Raw genomic sequence first — 26,871 nt, 5'->3', positions numbered from 1 at the left:
CTTGGTAGGTGGCGGAATAGGGTGATCCTTGGGCTCACTAGGTGGCACACTGGCAACCCTGATGTACTTGCAGGGACCACAGTGCTCGATGATTTAGTGGCTGAGGTGCTGGGCTGGGATCTGGACATCCTGGCCCTAGGGGAAGGACGGGGGGGAGGAGTAGGGAAGAGGTCAAGGTTAGCCATGAAAAGTTTTTTAGATACACTGGGACGGGAAGATGGAGGGGGTTTGGGAGTGGAGGAAGAGGTAGTGGTTGTAGGAGGTGTACATCTGCTGAATTTGGGTGAAGGTGCATGGGCTTGAGGCTGTTGTGAGGTGGATGGCTGTTGAGTGGGTGTGTGCCTGCGTTTGTGTACTTTGGGAGGAGGGCTCACAGACACACTGGGAGAGGACACAGGGGACGTGTGCATGGTAGAGGGGGTGGTGATTGCACGTGAGCGGTGTGTAGTGATGGGCATGCTGGTGATGGAGGTAGTGTCTGAGGATGTAGTGCATGCAGGTGTGAGTGGAGACGAGACTGGGAGCGAGGAGAAGGACGTGGAGGAGGGGGACACAGTGGAGGCAGTGGATGTTGGTGTGTCTGCATGGGTATGGTGCTTGTGTGAGTGCCTGTGGGATGTGTGGTGCTTATGTTTGCTATGTCCACTCTTGTCTGTTGATGAGTGTGCATGCTGGTCTGATGGTGTGCTTGGGATAGGCTGAGGTAGATGGGATTGGGTCTGGGTAGTGGAAGTTGGAGGGGGTAGGCTGGACACAGGGACAATGGCTGCCATCAGTGCTGAGGCCAGAGCCAGAATGAATGCCCTCCAGGTATGCATTTGTTTGCTGTAAATGCTTCTCAGCACCCTGGATGGCATTCAAAATGGCATTCAAAATTGCCCAACAGTGAGGGATCTCAGGAGGTCAATAGCCTCCTCACTGAGGGCAACAGGGATGACTGTGGCAGGGCCTGAGGTGCCTGCGGCGAAGGAGATGCCCACCCTCCTGGGTGAGCGGGCACAGGAAACACGCTGAGGGGCTGCTGGGAGGGCGGTGCTGGTAGGGGGGGTGGCGGCTGTACCTGTTGATGTGGTGAGCACAGAGGTGCCCGCCACCGCAAGGGAGCTCCATCAGAGGAGGAGTCGCTCTCACTGGTGTCTCCTCCTGTCCCAGTCGTGGAGCTCCCCTCGCCCTCCATCCCACTCGTGCCTTCAGACTCCGTAACTTCACTCTACTGGGCTATGTGGGTTGCAGCTCCCTCCTGCTCCGGTGCCTCAGCTCCTCCGCCAGATGATGCTAATGCACACAAGGACAGGGTGACAAAACAAAAAGGGGAGGAAAGACAGAGGAGACACATGGACAATAGCTGCATCAACACGACTGTTGGCGGACACAACACACAGGGAGCAGCCCTATGCATTAGGCCATGCACTAACAGTTCAGGGGAAAATCACATGCCCATGGGGGACTGTGCCTAGACTCATTTGATGCACACCTGGAACCTACAGGAGCCTGACTTGGTGTAGATGGCCCCTACCACTTTTGCGGTTGGAGTGCCACTGAGCCTGCCGAACAAAGGACCTACCCTGGCACGTTTGCCCTGGCCTAGGGGAACCCACAGCCCACTTCCCCCACCCAGATACCTCATTAAGCGTGCAGAGTCAGCTAAATGAGACTGTACTCACCCCCTTGTGGCTGCTGTGATGCCCTCAAGCGCCCATCCAACTCAGGATATGCCACCACTAGGATCCGGTACATCAGGGGGGTCATGGTGTGATGGGCGGTAAACATCCCTTATGCCGAATTTTTTATAACGAAGTCCTGGTTAACGAAAGCGGAACAACGCTTTCTTTAACCACGACTTCGTTATTTTGTGCCTTAACCACGCATGTCCTGAACAACGAACATGCATGGTTAAGGTACAAACAAGGGAGTCGGCTGAGGAGGACGACGCAGATGACAAGGTGACGACTCAGGTAGGTGGGGGGTTTTAGGTTTTGGGGAGGGGGTGGGTGTTCAGGGGGTTTTAGGTTTTGGGGTGGGGTTGGGGGGGTGGGGCGTTTTTGGTTTTGGGGAGGGGGTGGGGGGTCGGGGGTTTTAGGTTTTAGGGTGGGGTTGGGGGGTGGGGCGTTTTTGGTTTTGGGGAGTGGGTGGGGGGTCAGGGGTTTTAGGTTTTAGGGTGGGGTTGGGGGGTGGGGCGTTTTTGGTTTTGGGGAGTGGGTGGGGGGGTGAGGGGGTTTTAGGTTTTGGGGTGGGGTTGGGGGGGTGGGGCGTTTTTGGTTTTGGGGAGGGGGTGGGGGGTCGGGGGTTTTAGGTTTTAGGGTGGGGTTGGGGGGTGGGGCGTTTTTGGTTTTGGGGAGTGGGTGGGGGGTCAGGGGTTTTAGGTTTTAGGGTTGGGTTGGGGGGGTGGGGCGTTTTTGGTTTTGGGGAGTGGGTGGGGGGGTCAGGGGGTTTTAGGTTTTGGGGTTGGGTTGGGGGGGGTGGGGCGTTTTTGGTTTTGGGGAGTGGGTGGGGGGGTCAGGGGGTTTTAGGTTTTGGGGTGGGGTTGGGGGGTGGGGCGTTTTTGGTTTTGGGGAGTGGGTGGGGGGTCAGGGGGTTTTAGGTTTTAGGGTGGGGTTGGGGGGGTGGGGCGTTTTTGGTTTTGGGGAGTGGGTGGGGGGTCAGGGGGTTTTAGGTTTTGGGGTGGGGTTGGGGGGGTGGGGTGAGGGATGTAGGGTGAATGGTGCCTATTGCTAATGATTTTATCAGGAATGCCTTTACAACAAAATATCGTTGTTAAGGCATTCGTGGTAAAATCATTAGTAGTAAAGACGAGGTCGGTGTTCCGACCTCGTTGTTAAGGTTAGTAGTAGTTTAAGATTCGGTGTTCCGTCATATAATCGTGATGGGCACCACTTCCACGTTGGGAGGCCATCCCCAGCTGGGCCTCCGCAGTCTTCTTGCTCCAGTTTGCAGGTCCTCCCATCTTTTGCGGCAGTGGGTGCTCCGTCTATGGTAGACCACCAGGGTCCGCACTTTGTTGGCGATGGCACACCAAATACCCTTCTTCTGGTGGGCGCTGACCTAGAGGAAAAGTGAAGTAAGGATGGATATTACTCCCCCGTCCGGTTCTTCTTAATCATTGACCACAACTTCCCACCCTGGCCCCAAAACACATACACTGACCAACCTCACATGCTGGCCTCTGCCCACCGCTCCCTGTATCTTCCATCCACGCCACTCCATACATTCATGTCCCATCCATCATGCTCACAGTGTACTCACCTGTTTGTCTGGAGGATCGTAGAGTAGCATGTACTGGGGGAGGACCCCATCCACCAGTTTGTCCAACTCCTCCGCAGTGAAGACAGGGGAACTTTCCCCAGACACTGTAGCCATTGTCGCTTCCAGACTCAGGTCACAGCAGCACTTGCAGTGTAGGTCCTCTCCTGTTGAAGGTCAGGTATCAAGTGGGTGAAGAGATAGAAGATGGTGGTCACGTCCGCAGCGGTGCGTACGGTCACCGCCGGTGTACATCGTCATTGGCTCCTGGAACCCATAGGGCCTAATGATAACCAATGAAGCATTGCACCGCGGTGTTCGTCCGCCTACCGCAACGCTGCACAACGCCAGCGCAGTTACCTCATTTCCCCTTGTCCCTCCTTAGAGGTCAGGCAGCCGCCATTTCAGGGGGCCACATGGCAGGCCAACTAACTGCGTCACATCACTTTTGTGCAGGAATACGGACAGACAGCGCCACACACCGATTACATCACAATTGTTCTAAACACCCTTGTGAAACCTATGTGGTGTATGACCCTCTGCTCACCCTTCTCCTCCAGAGGGCACGTTCGCTAGGGCAACTGATGAGATGTTGTCATCCTCAGGTGTACAGACCCCTGGTGGACCTGTTGATAATGGAAGACAGACACATCATAATCACCTACAGACTTGATCATGCCACAATCCATTAACAGTGTGCCCAGTTGGAGCCAGACCTGATGTCAGCTATCCGCCATCCCACAGGAATCCCCCCTCTAGTGCAGGTCCTGTCAGTACTCCATTTTCTGGCCAGTGGTTCCTTTCAAACAACAGTGGCCATGGCATCAGGGATGTCACAGCCAATGTTCTCTAACGTGTGGTACAGAGTGTTGTCTGCCCTGCTGAAACACATGCGCAGCTACATCGTTTTCCCCCAGGTGGAGGATTTGCCCACAGTGAAAGGTGACTTTTATGCCCTGGGACACATCCCCAACATCATTGGTGCCATTGATGGTACACATGTGGCATTTGTCCCACCCCGCAGGAATGAACAGGTGTACAGAAACCGCAAAAGCTACCATTCTATGAATGTGCAGATGGTGTTTTTGGCAGACCAGTACATCTCCCATGTGAATGCCAAGTATCCTGGCTCAGTGCATGACGCTTACATTTTGAGGAATAGCAGGATCCCTTATGTGATGGGGCAACTCCAGAGGTACCGTGTGTGGATAATAGGTGAGCCCAAGGTCCCCACAGAGTTTAAATAGGTGTCTGGGTATGGGAGAGTCATTAAGGGTTGGTGTGTATCTAACCGATACCCCTCGATATTTGCAGGTGACTCTGGTTACCCCAACCTGTCATGGCTACTGACCCCAGTGAGGAATCCCAGGACAAGGGCAGAGGAACGCTACAATGAGGCACATGGGTGAACTAGGAGGACAATAGAGCGCACTTTCTGCCTCCTGAAGGCCAGGTTCTGGTGCCTCCATCTGACAGGTGGCTCCCCGTACTGCTCACCGAAGAAGGTGTGCCAGATAATCGTGGCATGCTGTATGTTGCACAACCTAGCTTTGTGACGCCAGGTGCATTTTCTGCAGGAGGATGGGCCTGATGTTGGTCTTGTGGCAGCTGTGGAGCCTGTGGACAGTGAAGAAGAGGAGGCAGAAGAAGAAGATATAGACAACCGAAACAACATCATCATGCAATACTTCCAGTGAGACACAGGTAAGAGAGTGGCACTGCTCCTCTCACATCAGACTACAGTAGGACATTGCATGATTCTGCCTTTTTAACTCTGTGTATGGACCCTGACAGTTCACTTTGGCTTTCCATTTCACAGATGTGGGTACCACTTTCTGCCTTCTGCTTTGTTTACTACTTCCCAACAACTGTCGAACATTGGTATGTGAAAATGAACAATGACATTGCTATTTTTCAGAGAGGTTGCAATTACACATTTGTGAAAGTACAGACTGACTCAAGATCTATTTGTGATAAAAGGGTGTTTATTTATGTGGGGCTGTGCAATGGGCTGGGGTGATGGTGGAGGAAAGTCCATGGTGGAGTCCAGTCTATTGGTTTCACAGGTGCATTGTCCAAGGAGGCATAGGAAGTGGAGTAATGGCAGTTCAAGGTTGTCAGGGTGACATACTGGGACAGAAGGGTGACAATCAGGAGAGTCTTATTTCCTGGTGGGGGTCTTGGCAATATTCTCTGTCTTGTGCCTGGATCGCAGGGACCATTTGCGGGGTGGTTCTCCTTCTGCAGGGGGTGCGGTGCTGGTGGCCTGTTGGTCCTGTGGCGGGACATCTTGTCCACTATCGCCGGCAGACGTGGAGCGCTGTTCATCGTTCAGGCTAGTGCCAGGGGCCCGTTGGTGTGCCACTGCGTCCCTCATGGTGTTGGCCATGTCTGCCAGCACCCCTGCAATGGTGACCAGGGTGGTGTTAATGGACTTCAAGTCCTCCCTGATCCCCATATGCTGTTCCTCCTGCAGCCGCTGGGTCTCCTGAAACTTGGCAAGTACCGTGGCCATGGTCTCCTGGGAATGGTGGTATGCTCCCATGATGTTGGAGAGTGCCTCGTGGAGAGTGGGGTCCCTGGGCCTGTCCTCCCCCTGTCACACAGCAGTCCTCCCAGCTTCCCTGTTATCCTGTGCCTCTGTCCCCTGAACCGTGTGCCCACTGCCACTGATCCCAGGTCCCTGATTGTCTTGGGTAACTGGGTTTGCCTGGGGTCCCTGTAGTGGTGGACACACTGCTGATTGACGTGTCCTGGGGACAGTGGCATGGGCCCGGTGGATGCTGTGGTGGTGTTTCCTGAGGAGGGAGGTTCAGTGGTGATTTGTGACAGTGGCAGGGGAACCGACTGTCCAGAGGTCCCTGATGGGCCTGGCTGGTCATCTTGATCCAGGCGTGCAGAGCTGCTGTCGTCACTGTGGGCCTCTTCTGTGGGGGGGACTGGATAGGTCTGGAACCCCCTGTCCGGTGACGTTGTATAGGGGTCCTGTTGGGGTGTAAATGCATAGTTATTGTATCTGTGCTATGTGTGCCATCTTGTGCATGGGTGAGTTACCCTCTACTCCTGTGCTTGCATTATTGGCTTTGACCTTATGTGATTGGTGATTTTGGGGCCTGGGTGAGTCTCTCTACTGGACATGCTTTGGTGATGGGTGTCCATGCAAGTCTGTAATGGGTGTCCATGCATTGGTGTTGCATGCATGGCTTGGTATTGGGATGTGTGGGTTGTGATAGTGGGGTATCTGTGAGGTGTTGGGGTGATGGGTGTGAGGGTAGGGGTAGAAGTTTGTGATGGCATGCAGGTAGGGTGGGGGGGATATAATAGTAAAGCTTTGCCTTACCAGAGTCCAGTCCTGCTACTCCTGCGAGGCCCTCAGGATGCATGATCGCCAAGACTTGCTCCTCCCATGTTGTTAGTTGTGGGGGAGGAGGTAGGGGTCCTCCACCAGTCCTATGTATGGCTACCTTGTGTCTGGATTCCACAGAGCGTACCTTCCCCCGTAGGTCGTTCCACCTCTTCCTGATGTCATCCCGTGTTCTTGGATGCTGTCCCACTGTGTTGACCCTGTCGACAATTCTCCACCATAGCTCCAGCTTCCTAGCAATGGATGTCTGTTGCACCTGTGATCCGAATAGCTGTGGCTCTACCCGGATGATTTCCTCCACCATGACCCTGAGTTCCTCCTCAGAAAACCTGGGTTGTCTTTGAGGTGCCATAATGTGGTGTGGGTGGTGTGTGAGGTAATGTTTGTTGTGCTGTATGATGTGTTGGTGTGTGTTCTTTGAGGTGCATGGATGTTGTATAAGTGATGGTGTTTTGTGCCTGTGGATGCTGGTGTTCTGTTTGCTATTCTCTCTCTCTCTCTCTCTGCTTCTTCCCCAAAAAATAATTGTAAGGGGTTGTGGGTAATGTGGGTGTGTGTTTTATAGTAGTGTGAGTGTGTGGGTGTGGTGTGTGTATGTGTATCAGGTGTGTGTATTTGGAATTATCCAAAGTAGTTGTGTTTTGTAAATGTGTGTGTATTTTGAGTGCAGCGATGTGTACCGCCAAACGATTACCGCGGTTGAATGACCGCCGCATTGATTCGTGGGTCATGATATTGTGGGTGTATTCCTGTTGGCGTGACGGTGTAGGTTTTGGTATCACCAGTCTATCACTGACCTTTGGTGTGGCGGACTTGTGTGGGTGTCTGTATTGTTGCGGATTACGAGATGTGGGTCGTTATACCTGTAGCGGGTTTCTGCCGCGGCCACGGTATCTTGACGGCCGTCAGCACGGCGGTAAGCGGGATTTACCGCCAAGGTTGTAATGAGGGCCAATGTCTTTTCTGTCTTTCTCTGTCATGGTGAACATTGTCTCCAAGGAAAATCTACCAACTCAAGATATTTTCATAAACTAGACACGCAGGAGAGTACAGGGTGGTGTGCCTCTCATGGATCCCAACAAGTTTTCATACCCACAATGCCCTGCAAACTTCAAAATGTAACTAACATCAAACATTTTCCTTATATTTCTCTGTCATATTCTTCCAGAATCAGAAGGAAACCACAATATTGCTACCGCCCAGCGTTTCCCTGCTTGTCCCAATAAAAATAGTTCCTCACTTGTGTGGCTGGGTCTAGTGCCTGGGAAAGGAACTGATCAAACTAACATCAACAGGAGTCCTCCTTGACCTTGGTTTGATTCTGGGTAAAATTTACAGGTTGGCTAGTTTTCTCTAGGTGCCGGCTGAGCTAGGGTCCAAAATCTCAAGCTACCTACATTGGAAAAACAGGACCAGTTTTCATTGGAATAATGTGATGCGTCTATATTGTGTTTTGTGCTGTTTACTGTTGTGGGCACTAGGCCTACCTACAGATGTGAGGTGCCATTTTTTTGAGAGACTTCTGGGAGCATAGAATAGTAGAACATTTATTATAACCCATTGGATTTTGCTGCATTTGTGCCTTTCAAATGTAAACCATTGTAAAGAAAGATGACATTTTGAAACATACCCTCCAAATCATAGACTAATATGGATAACCACAAATCCAGAGATGTGGAAATGACCAATGATCCTAAACTCCAAATCTTGTGCTCATTCCAGTAATACATAGGTTTTCTTGAAACCCATTTTTCACTCGCCCTATTTTGGTATAAGAATTGGTCTATACTCAGTACTCAATGAAAAAACATTGTCCTGTGCACCTCAGTTATACCTTGGGTTGTTGAAGAACCTACAAACCCTATATATCCCTGCAGTCAAAAGGGTCTAGCGGACATAATGGTATATTGCTTTTGTCAATCGACCATTGTGAAAAAAAGTTACAGATGAAAATGTTGCCACAAATGCCAGTTTTTTCCTACTCATTTTTAATATTTTTTTATTACAACAGTTATTTTCCTTGGCAAAACCTTGAGGGATCTACACATATTACTCCTTGCTGAAATCAGAGTTTTGTCTACTTTTCAGAAATCTATACCTTTTCCACCACAAACTAGAAGTAGGTTGAGAGCCCAAAAACAGGGAAAATAGGTTACCTCTTAAAATGCCCAAAACTGTGGTACAATATTAGAATTCTGGATTCAGCTCTGCATGTTCCTGAAAGCTGGGAAGATGGTGACTTTAGTATAGCAATTCTTTTGTGGATTCCATATTTATGGAATAAAAAAGCCACTTTTTTCTGGAGCACATTTTTCCTATTTTTCTAAAAAAAGCACTGAAAATGTTGCTTTATTTTGCCTATTTTCTTGTTCTCCTCTATAAGGTAATCCACAAACCTTAGGTACCTTTACTATCTCTAGGATGTATGGAAAAAAGGACAGAAATTTGGTGTGGATACATTATGTGGGGGGGGGCAAAGGGACAGCAGCCAAGGAATTAAATAGATGAGATCCACTGATGTTAATGTTAAGTTACATAATGTAGTTTACAATGAGGTAGTACATGCAGGCAGACATCCAGGTACAATTGATGATCTTCGGCTAACTCGCATGCCTTCAAACAGCATCTAAAATGGAGGAATGTGGCCTCCCTTAATTCTAGGTATGCTACATGGTGCAATGTTAAAGTCACCTGCATACAATTGCAACATCATGGGTTACAGTGATGCCCTTTTCCCAACAATCATCATTCTTTCAGTCTTAGCTGAGCTTGCCAAAATCAAGAAATAATTCTGAAACCTAGATTCCATTGATTAACATCTATGTAAAAGTAGGCTGGTGAAAATACAAGCTTATTTGAAAAGATAATAGACACGCTTTTAAATCGCAGTGGAAATAACATAATCATATTTGGTATATTACATTTTTTGTCACTGCCGCTGTTCACTTCCAACTAGTTCTACACTTAGAAGGCTATTCATCAGAGGTGACATAGAAGTTACTTCTGGCAAGCCAGAAACAGCATACTGCAGTGGAGGATCTTCACTCTGTGAAATTCTGCAATCACACAAAAACTCTGCGCAATTCTGCAGACTCAATGAATGGCTGGAAATCAGCATGACACGCTGTTCGCGCAGATTTTTAGCGACAGGAGCACGTTTGTGCTGAAAAATCAGTACAAACGCCATCATGCATCTTGAGTTGATTTTGCTGCTGCTTGTGTAGATTTTCCATTTGATGAATCTTCATGAAATGTACAAAACTAGTTTGCCTGTCACTACAGCTGCTGTCTGGCAATTTTTGGGGTGATCCGTTAAGTGGGGATGTGAAAAATAGGGAGGTGTCCCAACCCCGTGTTCCCTATGTAATTTCCCATAGGGATTTTAGACATGACTACAGCCTGAACCACTGAACAGAATTACACCAAATTTGGCAGACATCTTGATCCAAAAAGAGTGCTTTTTGTAAATTGGTGTAATTCTGTTCAGTATTTTGGAGTTATTAAAATAAAAAGAATTTATGTATATCTAGGGACGCAGATCCACGGATCCACACGTCAACAGCAATGCTGAGAGGAAAGCTGCAGCTGCCATTTTGTGCAGCAGGACTTGGTTCCCAGGGGGGGAAATAAAATTTAAAAGTGATAGAAGGGGTCAAGGTATAGGAATCGTGACCCTATGGAATTGATGGAGGGGTCATTGAGGGATCCTTAAGTGTCCAAAAACATTTTGTGTGAGCACATGAGAATCTGCAGATCCACTCCAGCACTCAGTGTGACCCTCCTGTGGGCTTCGCAATGGATCCGCAGAACCAGACCCCAACTAAAAAAACACATCCACCCACTCACAGAACCACACAGAAACTCACACACCTACTCACACATCCACTGCCACAAACATACAACCACTCACAGACCCACACAGCCACTCATAAGTAACTATAACTGGTGAATTTCTATGGTTTTGTGTGTGTGAAGTCCAAACCTGATAATAATCTATCTCTCTATCTATCTATCTATCTATCTATCTATCTATCTATCTATCTATCTATCTATCTATCTATCTATCTATCTATCTATCTATCTATCTAGATAGATAGATAGATAGATAGATAGATAGATAGATAGATAGATAGATAGATAGATAGATAGATAGATAGATAGATATACACTGAAATATACCATGTTAAATTAACAAAACAACTGAAATTCAAAAGTTATAGTTATCTCAAGTAACTATAACTCATACCATTAGGTAACTACAACTAGCACACTCACCATGCACAGTTTTGTCATCAGTGATGTAGTTGCAAATGTTGCAGTCAAACTATCAATAATGTCATAGAACAGTGGTTCCCAACCTTTTGATTTCTGTGGACCCCCACTTTAACATTAATGGAACCCAGGGACCCCCACTGAATCATCATGGGAATCCGGGGACCCCGCCTGAATCATTACTGGAAACTGGGGACCTAATTTGTCAATATTTGTTAATATTTGTTAATTTTCTAGGCTCTCGCGGACCCCCTGGGAAGGCTTCGCAGACCCCCAGGGGTCCCCGGACCACAGGTTGGGAACCACTGTCATAGAACATTTCCTAACTGATGCAATCTGTGGGATATTTAGCAGTGGATGGTGAGGGTGTGAGTTGTAGTTACTGTTGGACCTGATATTCTTGGCATGGGTTCCCCCCAACTTTTTGCTTATTAGCCTCCTGTTTTTGTTGCCTTTGATTTTGCTGGTCTTAGGACTCCCCACACTCTACCACACCTAACCAGTTCTTAAGTGCTTGTACTCTCTCTTTAAACATGGCCTACTCATAACTGACATATTTAATTTATAATTTACGTCCCTAGTAAAGTAGTACTACATTTACCCAGAGCCTGTAAATCAAATGCTTCTAATGGGCCTGCAGCATTCATTGTACCACCCACTCCAGTAGCCCTTTAAACAAATCCCAGACCTGCTATTGCAGTCTGTATGTGTAGTTTAAACTGTCATTTCGACCTGGCAAAATAAACCTTTTACCTGGTCTAAATCTTCCTTGTTATTAATACATATAAGTCACCCTTAGGTGGGCCCTAAACTTCTCAGAGGGAATGGTTCAGTGTAGTGGTTCCCAACCTGTGGTCTGGGGACCCCTGGGGGTTCGCGAAGCCTCCTCAGGGGGTCCGTGACTGCAGACAGAATTAAATATTATTAACAGATTAGGTCTGCAGCTTTCATTAATGACTCAGTGGGGGATCCCCGGATTTCAATAATGATTCAGTGGGGGTCCTCAAGTTCCAGTATCGATACCGTGGGGGTCCACAGAAGTCAAAAGGTTGGGAACCACTGGTTCAGTGTATTAAAAAAGTGGTACAACTGAGGAGCTGGCGGACAAGAGAGTGGACAGAGGGGAAGTTTATGCAGGAAATGGCCAAACTCAAGATGGATGAAAGGAAACGGGTTATGGAGGAGAAACGTACCTTAGGCTGGCTGGCTCATGAAAGGAGACTTAGAGAGTTGGCCATCAAAGCTAGACAGGCAGAGTTCAGCAATATTGATGGTAGCGGAGTGCGCTCTGGAGACGAGGGTCCACATCACAAAGGAGTCAGTGCCTAACTTTGTTGTGGGAGCAGACATTGACAAGTGGTTTCAAGCCGATTAAGTTGCCCTGGAAAGGATGGCATCCCTGAGAAGGATTTGGCGGCCAGTCTCTGGAGGCACATAACCAGTGAAGGGAGGGAGGGACACCCCACTGGCCCTCGAGAATGGGGGAGGGATGAAGTATCCTTCCATTATTGGCACCCTTGTCAGGAAGCACTTCCTAACCACAGAAAAGTACAATCAGAAGTTTAGGATAGTCAGAAGCTACCCCATCTGTTGTACGTGGACTGTGCAAATTTCTTTTGCAAGGCACTGGATGGTTGGGTGAAGGGCAGTGAAGTAAAAGATTACAAGGGGATCTATAATTTTCTGGCAAGAGATCACATGTTCAGTCTTTGTTTTTCAGATCAGTGCTAGCACCTATTGATAGCAAGCACAATGACACCAGAGAGCTTTCCAAGGAGGTGGACAGGTTCCACAAGAAGGTATCTGAAAGGGATCACCACAGGGGTGGCCAGGGAATCCCACAGAAGAAAGAGGGTGGAAATAAAAATAAAAACAGAGAGTTCTCTAAAGTGTCCCTAAATATTTTCACAGGGAAGCAATCCCCACCCCACCTGAACAATAAAAAAGTAAGTCACCTGACCATAAGATCTCAGAGAAGGTTAGCTATAGGTGCTATGTGTGATGTGTGCCAACAGGTTGGGCACAAAAAGGGTGACACCAAGTGTCTCAAGAAGGCACATCCCCCCAACTGGTGGGCAGACACTAGGGCTGGCTAGTATAGTGCATGGGACATTTCCCCAGTTAGCACAGGGAGTAGTGCAGAGGTTTCCCTGGTGTCTCTGGATGATGGACAGATGTACCAAAAACCCATATGCCCAGCAACACTAAAAATAGATTCAGTGGATCATTATCAACGAGCAGGTGAGGGAAACGTGAGGGACACAGGGTCCAGCATAGCAACTATCAGGTGTCATCTGATGTCCTCAGAGCAGGTAGTCCCTAATGTAGTCTACCAGTTTGTAGTAACTGACAACTGTGACAGTCACTATCCAGTGGCTCAAGTGTTGTGACAGTTCGCCACTCTCTTCTCCCTAACCACAAGGCTTACAACATGGTGTACCCATGCTGTTGACAATTGGGACAATATGCCTCTGAAGAATTAGTTCTACAGGCTATCTGACAAGGTGAGAACATGCATAAAAGAGGAATGCTCAAAAATTCTGGAGCTAGGGATGATTGAGCCCTCAAGCAGCCCAGTGGTGCTGGACCCCAAGGCTACCCCTCCAAGTACCACCTCTGAACTCAGGTCCTGCATGGATTAACAGTGGCTCAATGCCGTCACTAAGACTGATGCACAATCCATCCCCTGAGCTGACAAGCTCATTGATTGGTTAGGGGCTAACTAGTTCCTCTGTATGTTTGATTGAACATCTGGGTACTAGCCGATTGCCTTAACTGAGAGGGCCAAAGTGAGGTCTGTGTTCTCTACCCAAGAAGGCCATTTATAGTTCTGAGTGCTGCCCTTCATGTTGGAGAACGCCCCTACCACTTTCCAGAGGTTGGTCAACCAGGTCCTGGCTATGATCAGGAACTTCAGTGCCGACTACCTAGATGACACTGTGCCCTTCAGTTCTAGCAGGGAGAACCACCTTCGCCACCTCAAAGAAGTGCATTAGGCACTGCAGAGAGCAGGCATGGCTGTCACCAAGCGGGACCATTTTGGCTTGGGAACCCACCCCATACCCAGAGAGAGATGAGGGCCTTCCTAGGCCTCACCAGGAGATGTGTCAAGGTGTACAGCTCCATTGTTGCCTCATTGACAAAGCTGAATTCTAAGAAGCAGCCCAGACAGGTGATCTGGAAGAAGCCATCCCTGATTGCTTTTGATACCCTGAAAAAGGCCATGTGCACAGCAACCGTGCTCAAGGTTCCTCTGGAGTTCATCGTGCACACAGATGCCTCATGGCACAGGGGCCATGCTCTCACAGCTAAATGAAGAGGGTCTACATCAACCAGTAGCCTTCATTAGTAGGAGGTTACTTCCCATGGAACAGAGGTCAAGTGCAATAGGGAGAGAAGCCTTTGCAGTGGTCTAGGCACTGAAGAAGTTGAGACCATACCTGTCTGGGGCACTCGTCTGGGTTCCCACAGACCACAGACCTCTCAGATGGCTAATGCAGATGAGGGGTGAGAATCCCACAATGCGGCAGAGGTCCATCTCCCTACAGGGAATGGACTTTATGGTGGAGCATTGCCCTGGAACTGACTACAACAATGCTGACGGAGACTCCAGCTGTTTTTGCCTTAGCATTGACAACTCACATGAGGATGTGTAGTTATTCCTGCTTTCAGCTGGGGGTGGGCACATGTTAGAACTGAAAAGCTTGCTGTGGTTTTCTCCCAACTTTTTGCCTTCCAGAATCCTGTCTTTTACTGACTTTGTTTTTGTTGGCCTTGCGCAATTTACCACTGCTAACTAGTGCTAAAGTGCTTGTGCTCTCTCCTTTACATTGGCTTGAAACTAATTGGCATATTTAATTTACTTCTAAGTACCTAGTAAAGTGTTACTACATGTACCTATGAATTTGAAATTAAATGATACCAGTGGGGCTGCAGCACTCATCGTGCCACCCTTTCCAGTAGCCCTGTAAAAATGTCTCAGGCCTGCCATTGCGGCTTGCGTGTGCAGCTTACATTGTCATTTTAAGATGGCAAAATAAAACTTTAGTCAGGCATAAACCTTCCTTTTTAATACATATAAGTCACCCCTAGAATAGGCCCTAAACAGACCAGAGGGCAGGGAGCAGTGTATTTAAAAGGTGGGACATGTACTTTTAAGGTAAAAGTGTCCTGGTAGTGAAAACCCCTTAAATTTGTTTTCAACACTGCAAGGCCTAACTCTCCTGTAGGACAACATTGTGTAAATTTATTACATTTAATAAGTGATAACTTTCAATCGCAGCAGGGAGGCATGTCGTGATTAGTGCCTAAAGAACCCTGCACCTGGACTTGCCTGCTGGGAGTCCTGTCACCCTAGTCTGGACCAGGTTGGGGTGGGCACAGAGGTGTCTGCCACCGCTTGGAGCTTCCATCGGAGGAGGAGTCGCTGTCCGTACTGTCCCCTCCAGTCTTCGTCGTGCTGCTCCCTTCGCCCTCAGTCCCACTGGTGCCCTCAACGTCGGTGGATTCGGCCTCCAGGCCCATGTGGGATACAGCTCCCTCCGTCGTGGGTGCCTCTGCTCCTCCACCAGATGATGCTTATGCACACAAGGACAGGGTGACAAAACAAAAAGTGCGGGGAAGAGACAGAGGATACACTTGGTCAATGCCAGCAACAACACTACCGTTGGCGTACACAACTCACAGGAAACAGCCCTATGCACTAGGCCATGCACTACCAGTTAATGCCAGTCACCAGGCCATGGGGTACAATGCCTAACACCATTAGCTGCACACCTGAAACCCACAGGACCCTGCCCAGTAGTAGATGCCCAATAACATAATTGGGGTTGGAGTGCATCTGAGCTTGCCCATCATGGAACCTACCTTGCCATGTTCGACCTTGCCTAGGGGCACACACAGCCCACATCCCCGACCCAGGTAACACCTTAACGCATGCAAAGTCATGATTCTGAATCTGTACTCACTCCCTTGCTGTGATGCCTTCAAGCACCCATCCAACTCCGAATAGGTCACCGCTAGGATGCAGAACATCAGAGGGGTCAGGGTACGACGGGCACCCCTTCCTTGTAGGGAGGCCAGCCCCAGCTGGGCCTCGCCGTCTTCCTTGCCCAGCGGTGCAGGTCCTCCCACCGTTTGCGGCAGTGGGTGCTCCGCCTGTCAAAGACTCCCAGGGTCCGCACCTCCTTGGCGATGGCACGCCAAATACCCTTTTTCTGATGGGCGCTGACCTGCAGGAAAAGATACAGCAGAAAAGGTATTATACATACCATCCGGACTGTTATACTCATGGCCCAACATATCCCTCCCATCCCCTTACGCACATACATTGACCACCATTCATGCAGCACTCTGCCCAGGACCCCTCAGTCCCCCCACTACACGAGGCTTACACACACTGCACTCCATACATTCATGCCCCACGCATTGTGCTCACAGTTGGTCTGGAGGACCATAAAGTAAATGGTAATGGGGAAGGACCCCATCCACCAGTCTCTCAAACTCCTCCAAAGTGAAGGCAGGGGCCCTTTCCCCAGACACTCGAACCATGGTCGCTTCCAGACAGAGTTCACAGCAGCACTTGCAGTGTAGGTCCCCTCCTGTTGAAGGTCAGGTAGCAAGTGAGTGAACAGATAGAAAATGGCGGTCACGTCTGCGGCGGTGCATACCGTCACCGCCGGCGTACATCACCATTGGCTCGTGGAACTCGTAGGCCCCAATGATAACCAATGCAGTGTTGCACAGCAGTCGTCGACCGCCTCCCACAACGGCGCACAACACCAGCGAAATTACCTCATTTCCACTTGTCCCTCCTCACAGGTCAGACGGCCACCATTTCAGGGGGCATAGGCCATGGCACCTAACTGCGTCACAGCAGACATAGGCACATCAACGGACCTACACATTCACATACTGTTTCTGTAAAAAAAGAAAAGCATATTAAACTGGGTATATGTTTGAATATGACCATCTGCTCACCGTTTTTCACCCTAGAGTTCAACCGCTGAGGATGAATAGGAGAAACGTCCGCGTTCTCTTCGCACACTTCACGTTCTGGCATGGCTCCTCGCAGTGTTTGAACAGAGGCTTTTCAATGCGACCTAATTACTTAGTAATATATGGCCTCTTGCATTGGGCGATGCCACATATAAAAGGTACTCTAAGGGTCAAGATCGAAAGAAAGGCAAGCTAGTGGAGCAGAAACTCTTTCTAATAACTTTATCAGTCTTTTTAATAAACAGTAAGAAATATATATCAAGTTTATATATCAAGTTTAAAAAAAAAACATTTCCCCTGGAATGGTTCTATATATTCCAAAGGTTATTGTGCCCTGAAGAAGAAGGTGAGCGACCCGTGTACGGGCCACATGTCACCGAAACGTACGTCAGCACTAATAGACAAGACAAGGACATTTGTTGAGATCAATATGGACATTGTACCTACATCATAATTGATTTTTTCACATAACAGCTAGAAGGACCAAATGACACATCCTATTATTTAAAAAAAGAAGAAAGAACTATTAGAAAGTTGGTCAAATAAAAAAATATAATAGAATCTCCTTTGTTGGAGATATTGAAGTCTGTAGATCCCAATTTCATTTGAGATTCACTGTGTTGTTAAACTTCTGGCGAGTCTGTGTGGTCCGCTAGTTGTTATTTATATGGTGCTCTTCAGACTTGATATTTGTCCGTCCTAGGGAATTATGTTGGGTCCTTGTCATTCACAGTTTTTTAATTGGTATGAATGTAGTAGTATGAGTGCGATCTTTGTTTTTTAGCTTTTGCATTTATTCCAGGGTTTATAAAGAGTTTGGTCATTAGTTTGGTGTATTATTTTTTTGTGGTTTCAATTGGGTTTGAACACAGTTACATCATTTAAATACATTTATTATCATGTGCTAGTTTCAGATGCAGTCAAGTGTTTACTAACATTTTCTGTTCGATTATTGAGATCTCCCTTGTAAGGACACCTGGGATTCCTCTGGAACCCAGTTTGTCCTTGGGTCATTGTAAATGCTTTTTTGCTGAATAGGAGATAGAGACATACTCCCATGTACAGACCCCTGGTAGACCTGGAGACAATGGAGGACAGGCACATTATCCTAACCTACAGACTTGATAGGGCCACAGTCCAAGAGCTGTGTGCCCAATTGGAGCCAGACCTGATTTCAGCTATCCGCCACCCCACAGGTATCCCCCCTCTAGTGCAGGTCCTGTCAGTGCTCCATTTCTTGGAAAGTGGTTCCTTCCAAGTGACAGTGGCCATGGCATTAGGGAAGTCACAGCCTATGTTCTAAAACGTGCTGCCAGATCATCGTTGCATGTTACATGTTGCACAACCTGGCCTTGAGACGCCAGGTGCCTTTTCTGGAGGATGAGGCTGGAGATGGTCGTGTGGCAGCGAAGGAGCCTGAGGACAGTGACGAAGAGGAGGCAGAGGAGGAGGATGTGGACAACAGAACTACTATAATTCAACAGTACTTCCAGTGACACACAGGCAAGACACTGTAACTTCACCTTCCATTGCAGTTTTGTGTTGGACATTCTACATGGCAGACTGTTTTTTTTAATTCTATGGCCACTTACTGTACCCTTTGGCATCTCTATTTTCAGATATCTGTGCCCCACTCTGGCGCCTGGTGTGTTTACTGCTGCCCACTACAGGCCATACCTATGTATATGTCACTGTACATTTGAATTGCAATGTTTACAGCTTGTTAAACTAATACATTTTTCAATCAATTGACAGACTCCATACTTGTATTAGTTCCAAGGGTGTTTATTTCTGTGATAACAAGTGTAGGGGGTATTGCAATGGGCTGGGTTGATGGTGGAGGAATTTCCAGGGTAAAGTTCCAGTCTATTGGTATCACAGGTGCATTGTCCAAGGGGGCATAGGAAGTGGAGCAATGGCAGTTCAAGGTGGACAGTGTGACAGAGTGGGACACAAGGGTGACATTCAGAGGAGTCTTAATTCCTGGCAGGGGTCTTGGCAATGTTCTCTGGCTTCTGCCTGGATCGCAGGGACCTTTTGCGTGGTGGTTCTCCTTCTGCAGGGAGTGGGTGCTGGTGGCCTGTTGTTCCTCTGGCGGGGCCTCCTGTCCACTAGCATCAGCTGAGGTGGAGGGCTGTTCATCGGTGTGCCTAGTGTCAAGGGCCCGTTGGTGTGCCACTGCCTCCCTCATGGTGCTCGCCATATCTGCCAGCACACCTGCCTTGTGACCAGAGTGGAGTGGATGTCTATGAGGTCCTCCCTGATCCCCAGGTACTGTCCCTCCTGCAGCCGCTGGGTCTCCTGCAGCTTGGCCAGTATCTGGCCCATGGTCTCCTGGGAATGGTGGTATGCTCCCAGGATGTTGGTGAGTGCCTCGTGGAGAGTCAGTTCCCTGAGTCTGTCCTCCCCCTGTTGCACAGCAGTCTTCCCAGTTTCCCTGTTGTCCTGTGCCTCTGTCCACTGAACGTGTGCCCACTGCCACTGACCCCAGGTCCTTGATCGTCCTGTGTTTGTGGGGTTGCCTGGGGTCCCTGTAGTGGTGTACACACTGCTGATTGACGTGTCCTGGGGTCAGAGGGATGGGCCCACTGGGTGGGTGCTGTGGTGGTGTTTCCTGAGAGGGGAGGTTCTGTGGTGGGATGGGACTGTGCCTGGGTAACCGACTGTCCAGAGGTCCCTAATGGGCCAGGTTGGTCATTGTGATCCAGGCGTGCAGAGCTGCTGTCGTCACTGTGGGTCTCTTCTGTGGGGGGACTGGATGTTGCTGGCACCTCCTCTCCGGTGACGTTGTGTAGAGGTCCTGTGGGGATGTTAATGCAGTGTTATGGTTTCTGCATGTGACATCTTGTGCATGGGTATGTTTCCCTCTATGGTTGTTATTACTAAGGCAGCTTTGGGTTGTGTGAGTTGTGACTTGGTTGGCTAAGTGATTGTCACTAGTGTGCATGCTGTGGTGATGGGTGTCCATGCAGGTCTGTGATGGGGGTCCATGCATTGGTGTAGCATGCAGGGCTTGGTATTGGGATGGGTGGGTTGTGATGGTGGGGTATATGTGAGGTGGTGGAGTGATGGGGGTGAGGGTAGGGGTAGGAATTTGTGATGGCATGCAGGTAGGGGGGGATAAAGTAGTAAAGATTTGACTTAGCAGATACCAGTCCTCCAGCTACTCCTGCCAGGCCCTCAGGATGCATGATCGCCAAGACTTGCTCTTCCCATGTTGTTAGTTGTGGGGGAGGAGGTGGGGGTCCACCACCAGTCCTCTGTACAGCTATCTGGTGTCTTGCAACCATGGAACGCACCTTCCCCCGTAGGTCGTTCCACCTCTTCCTGATGTCATCCCTTGTTCTCGGGTGCTGTCACACGGCGTTGACCCTGTCCACGTCTCTCGGCCACAGCTCATTCTTCCTAGCAATGGATGTCTGCTGCACCTGTGATCCGAATAGCTGTGGCTCCACCCGGATGATTTCCTCCACCATGACCCTTAGCTCCTCCTCTGAGAACCTGGGGTGTCTTTGTGGTTCCATGGGTGTAGTGTGAGTGGTGTGTGTGAGGGTGTGTGGGGTGATGTGTTGGGGTGTGTGCTGTGAGGTGCATGGATGGTGTATGGGTAATGGTGTTTTGTGGCTCTTATTCAGTGGGTGCTCCTGGCTAGTCTCTCTCTCATTTGTCAATTTTTTTTTTCGTGAAGGGTTGTGGGTAGTGTGTGTGTGTGTTTTATTTTGGTGTGGGTGTATGTGTGTCAGGTGTGTGTAGTTTGAATTGTCTAATGTAGTGTTGTTTTGTTAGTGTGTCTGTATTTTGAGCACGGCGGTGTGTACCGCCAGTGGTTTCCCACGGTTGAATGTCCACCATGGTGTTTTGTGGGTCATAATGCTGTGGGCATATTCTGTTGGCGTAATGGTGTGGGTTTTGGTACCGCCATTTTATCACTGACCTTTGGGCTGGCGGACTTGTGTTTTTGTGTCTGTATAGTGGCGATTTCTATGTGTGGGTCATAATACGTGTAACGGTATACCGCCGCGGTCGCAGTATGTTGGCAGCAGTCAGCATGGCAGTAAGTGCAGCTTGTCATAATGAGGGCCAGAATGTCCTGGCATGCAGTGAACTGATACCAGTAACAAGCATAGACGTAAACTAAATGCACAATGAGAGAAATATCACAGACAACCTAAAGAAATCTGCATTCCTGCGATTAACCACAAAATCACCACAAAATAAGCCAAACAACAGGTGGCTCGACTCAGACCGCAGAGCCCCACTCACTGAACTAAGAAAAAATGTCAAACAAAAACACCAAACAACCAGAAAATAAAGGCTGAATACCTCAACACCATAACATGAGCCAAGGCAATGGAAAGAAAGAAAAAGGACCTCCAGAATGTAAGACAATTGAATGAAAATGGGTAATCTGTTTAATCAAAACTGCCCAGGTTCTTATCACAGACTGTCCTCTTGAAGCTCTTGAGCAAAAAGTTTTGAATCATTTTTTCAAATTTTCCCATACTTTACCATAGGGGGAGTCCACAGTCGGGGAGGACTCCGAATGGTGAACTATTGGGAAAAAATAAAAAAGTTAATTTATTTTAAAAATACCTATTAAAAATATCTTTATTTGAAATATTAATGTGAATTATTGGTATATATTTTTTTCAAATGTAGAACAAATGTACAGAATGATACAGGCACTATGAAGCTAATTCTGATTTAAAACTTTAATACATGGAATTTGTTTTTTTTTAATTAACATTATTTTTCTGAAGTTTAAATGAAAAAATAAATTCACACATAAAGGGAAAAAAGGATTTTAATAAGCATTAATAAATACTGAAAGTGGTTATAAAATGAATTACAATTAATTTAGTTATATGTTAATTAAAAAGTTGTTCGTTATTTTTTACATTCTAAATGGGGTGCTAAAATAGTTTTAATTAAAAATTAAACCTGCACTATTTTATATATTGTTCAACATTAAATATATTTATTTCTATTTTTTACCATATATATATTAAATACTTTAATGTAACATTTTTGCTTATGGGGTTTTATTTTAATTCCCTTCCTCCATTATTTTCTGTAAGAGGTTGTTGCAGTACCACTGGTTGGCCATGTATGGTTCTGGACTTACTACTGTTTTTTTATTGTAATTTACACTTATGTGAATAAGCAAAAAGTAGTAAACTTACTCAAAAGCCCAGACACATATAGAGAAAGTGAAAGAAATGCATGCACTGCACTGAAATACAACCCCTAGAAAATGTGACACTAAGGGCCCGATTACGAGTGTGACGGTCTCTAGACCGCAACACTCATGGTGGCGGTCTGGACCACTGCCAGTGGGGTGGTCCGATCGCCACATTACAACCTTGGCAGTCGGGCCGCCAGGGAACCGCCAGCTGCACCAGGATCTCAGATCCCAGTGGTGTAGGAGGCTGGCCTGGTTTGTAGTGGGTACCAAAGGTACTTACACCTTATACCAGGTAAAGTTATCCCTTATTAGTGAAATGTAGGCAATGTCTAGAAGCCAGGCTCTCCTGGGGATGAGCAGCCAAGGCCTAACTAGGAGACATGCAAAGCTCATGCAATACCACTGAAGTCACAAAGTACTCACACACATGAAAGAAAATACTTAAGGGGTTATTCTAACTTTGGAGGAGTGTTAATCCGTCCCAAAAGTGACGGTAAAGTGACGGATATACCACCAGCCGTATTACGAGTTCCATAGGATATAATGGACTCGTAATACGGCTGGTGGTAAATCCGTCACTTTTCCGTCACTTTTGGGACGGATTAACACCTCCTCCAAAGTTAGAATAACCCCCTTAGTGTTACAAAAATAAAGGTACTTTATTTTGGTGACACAAATGTCAAAAAATACCTTAGAGACTTTACTCTCTTAGGAGGTAAGCAATATACACAGTAAATACACTAGAATGCAGAAAATAGCTGTAAAAATAGTTAGAAAACAGTGGAAATAGTGAATTGCAATAGTTAGAAATGGGCCTAGGGGAAAAACAAACCATATACTAAAATAGTGGAATGCGAAATTCTGTTTCCCATCTAGGCACGTTTAGTGTGTAGAGGGGCACTGGGAGTGTTAGAAAACACCAAAGGTAAGTAATAGAAACCACCCCAGAGCCCAGGAAAGTAGGAGTAAATCACAGTAACTTTCCTAGAACACACAAGAACACGTGATAGAAGATTTTGCAAGAACCAGAAGAGACTGCAAGACACCAACAATGGATTCCTGGACCTGAAGACCTGCGGAAGAAGGGGTTCAAGTCCAAGACGCACTGAAGAGTCCAGGGGGAACAGGAGCCCCTGATAACCTGGATGAAGGTGCAAAAAAAGAACCACCGGTGAAGAACAACAGTCAGATTGCAGTCTGGTTTGCGTCGCTGGATTCCACCAACAAGCCTTGGCACACGCAAAGCTCGCAGCTAGCGGAAAATGGTGCTGCCCGGGACCAGGAGGGACCTGGTGGACTCTACCGAGGAGGGGCAATCAGAGGGGGCTCTCAGCAGCTCAGAGAGCCCTCTGAAGACCAGGCAGCATGCACAGGAGTCCCACAGCACGGGGACAAAGAAGGAGCAAAAGGAGGCCCGTGCAGCACTACACAAAGGGATCCCATGCTGACGGAGAACCACACAGGAGGCTGTGTGTCACAGAATAGAGTGCTGGGGCCGGAGCTCCACAGTGCACAAAGAACTCTGTGGAAAGATGCCAACAAGCCAACTGCAAAACATGTGGTGCATGGGGGTACTGTCTTGCGTGGGGAGGCAAGCTCTTACCTCCACCAACGTTTGACAGTTGGACTTCTGGACTGTCGAGACCACTTCAGTCCACCGCCTGTGTTGCTGGATCCACACACTTCTTCAGGAGAAGGGACCCAAGCCATCGGTCATCACTGCAGAGGGATGCCTGCTGAAGCAGGGAAGTGACTCCTTCACTTCAAGGGAGATTCCTTTGTTCTTCTGGTACAGTATGAAGACAGGCAGTACTCAAAGGATGCACGACCTGGAAACAGTTGCAGTTGTTGGCAGGAGCTGAAGATACAAAGTTGCAGAAGTCGTCCTTGCTTCTTTGTTGCAGTTTGTAGAGTTCCTGGAGGGTCCAGATGCAGTTCCGTCGGTAAGAAGGTGAAGTAAAGGATGCAGAGGATTCCTGCTGGAGTCTTGCAATCCGAATCTGAAGAACCACCCAAGAGAGAGACCCTAAACAGCCCTGAAAGGGGGATTGGTCAGCACACAGGTAAACACCTATCAGGGGAAGACTCTGAGGTCACCTGCTGGCACTGGTCATTCAGATGCTCCCAGAATGCCCCACTACCTTGGAATCCAAGATGGCAAAACCCAGGGACACTCTGAAGGAGCTCTGAGCACCACCCCTGGGGTGGTGATGGACAGGGCAGTGGTCACTCCCCTTTCCTTTGTCCAGTTTCGCACCAGAGGAGGGACTGGGGGTCCCTGAACCTGTGTAGACTGGATTATGCAAGAAGGGCACTTCAAAATATTTCCAGAGGCTCTGGGAGGAGAGCCCTCCCATGCCTGTAATAAGTATTTAAAAAGGGAGAGGGTGTAACACCCCTCTCCCAAAAGGAATTGCTTTGTTCTGCCTTCCTGGGCACGAACTACTTGAGCAACAGGAATGCAGCAACCTGTCTGTGAGGTGGCAGCAGATGGGCCTGCCTGGAAAACCTCAGAACGCTGTAATGGCAGTACTGGGGGTCCTCTAGGGAGCCCCCAGAGTGCACGGAATCATACAACCAATGCTTGCAAAGGTCTTGGGGTATGATTACAACATGTTTGATACCAAACATGGTGCATATTCGGAGTTACCATTGTGAAGCTGTACATAGGTAGTGAGCTATGTACAGTGCACCCATAAAATGGCGTCCTCGCACTCACACAGTCTGGGGAAATGGTCCTGGATGACGTGGGGGCACCTCTCACACACAGGCACTCTGCACCCAGCCTTCAGGGTTGGAAGGCCTGACATATGGGTGACTTATAAGTGACCTGGTGCAGTGTAAATGGCAGTGAAAGGGTGCATGCACCATTTCACACAGGCTGCAATGGCAGTTCTGTAGAAGCCTTTGTGTGGGCTCCCTATGAGTGGCAAAAGAAATGCTGCAACCTATAGGGATCCCCTGGAACCCCAATGCCCTGGGTACCTAGGTACCATATACTAGGGGCTTATACAGGGGCACAAGAATGCCAATTATGAGTGGAATACTGTATTAGCAATATCCAACAACCAAATTTAAAGGGGAGAGAGCATAAGTACTGGGGTCCTGGTTAGCAGGATCCCAGTGACACAGTCAAACACACTGACAAACAGGCCAAAAATGGGGGTAACTATGCTAGAAAGAGGCTACTTTCTCACAGGTGGTCTGGTGGTCCTAATCCACCAGGGCAGTGCTGCCATGGGGATTACAACGCCCTTCTTCACCAGCGGTTTCATGGTAGTAGCAGAGCCAAAAAAAGGCTTTCAGGGAACGGGTGAAGGGGGCCCCAGGGGGGCCCTGCACTGCCCATGCACTTAGCATGGGCAGAGCCGCCCCCCCCAACCAGTACCATTGCAATGTTCACTGTCTGCTTTGCAGACAGTGAACATTGCACGGGTGCTACTGCACCCTGCATGCTTCAGTGTTGCCGCTGGTTTGATTACAAGCCGGAGACAATGCTGTAGCCTGTTTCCCACTTGGCCTCACGTTTCCACCCATCGACCTAACAGGAAACCCTTAATAAGACTGACAGGGAGGTCGCCACATAGGCGGCTGCCACCCTGTAGGAAGTTTGGCACACAGGCTTTCCCGTCCGCCAAGCTCATAATAGGGCCCTAAATCTCCCAATTGAGAAAAACGAACCCTACATACAACACCATATGCACATTCTCAAAGAAACAGAAAAAAAACGTTTAAAAAAATCTGAAACACAGACAACTGTTGCCCATTTGTGGGGTCAGACATTATAAGCTTGAGATCGCAAATGAGTGTTGCAGACAGACAGGCCTCAAATGCAGAGGAAAACCACAATGAACTACTAGGGTTCATAGAACATGAGTAATTTTCCTCATTCAGAGCTCCAAATGCAAGAAAAAAAGACTTACTAAATTTCACAAAGCTGATGGGTGAACAGAATTCCTACATTCTTCTCGGTGTAGAACCAGAGATGGGAGAAATTGCAGCAGAATTATTATCAGTCCCAAAAACTCATTTGTAGAAACACACCACCTAACCTATGAATCGCGAAGCTTCTGCAAAATGTGTGAACCACCAAACAGTCATATCAATAATGTGTAGTGGAATTGAAGTGAATGTGATTGAAGACGGAGGCGTTTTAAGGAATGGGCAAAGTGGGCAACTGCACAGGGCACCCACCATCCAAGAGTCCCTTCAGGGCAGTAAACTTTCTCTCTGTTTAGATCATCTCTATCTATTTCCATCTATCAACCTCTCTCTTCTATGCCCACCTCTACATCTCATTCTGTATCATTTTTTGCCCAGCGGAATCTTAAGGTTTTTTGGGAGCCCTGGAAAGACATAATTTAGGTATTTTGTGAACACTGTAAACTTTGTTTTGCCTTGTGCAGGCTTCAATTTGCAGAACATGGGTAATAAAATTAAAAGATGTTGTTAACGGTGGGCCCCAAAATCCCTAAAATCATTAATACGACACTGATTGAAAATAATTGAACTGGAATAGAAGAGAGAGCGAGATCAGAGATGGGCGGACAACAGGACAAACAGAAGAAAGAAACTGACAGAATAGAACAAGAGAAAAGGAAATGCAGACATAGTCAAGGGCAAGTAATAAGAAGGGAATGTGCAGAAACAGTGGGGCAACATAAATAGAGATGGCCAAGAGACGGCAAGAGAGTACAGCGAAGGAGGTAGAAACTGAAACAACAGAGAGAGAGAGAGAAGGAAGGAAAGACAAAGAACTTGATAAGGACATCTGAAACGTAGTGACAGGCGGGTAGAAAAAGGACGAGGATGT

Source organism: Pleurodeles waltl, chromosome 10 (genome assembly GCF_031143425.1).
Source record: "Pleurodeles waltl isolate 20211129_DDA chromosome 10, aPleWal1.hap1.20221129, whole genome shotgun sequence".
Taxonomy (NCBI): Eukaryota; Metazoa; Chordata; class Amphibia; order Caudata; family Salamandridae; genus Pleurodeles; species Pleurodeles waltl.
The sequence above is the reverse complement of the archived record's forward strand: the minus strand, read 5'-3'. Positions refer to the sequence as shown.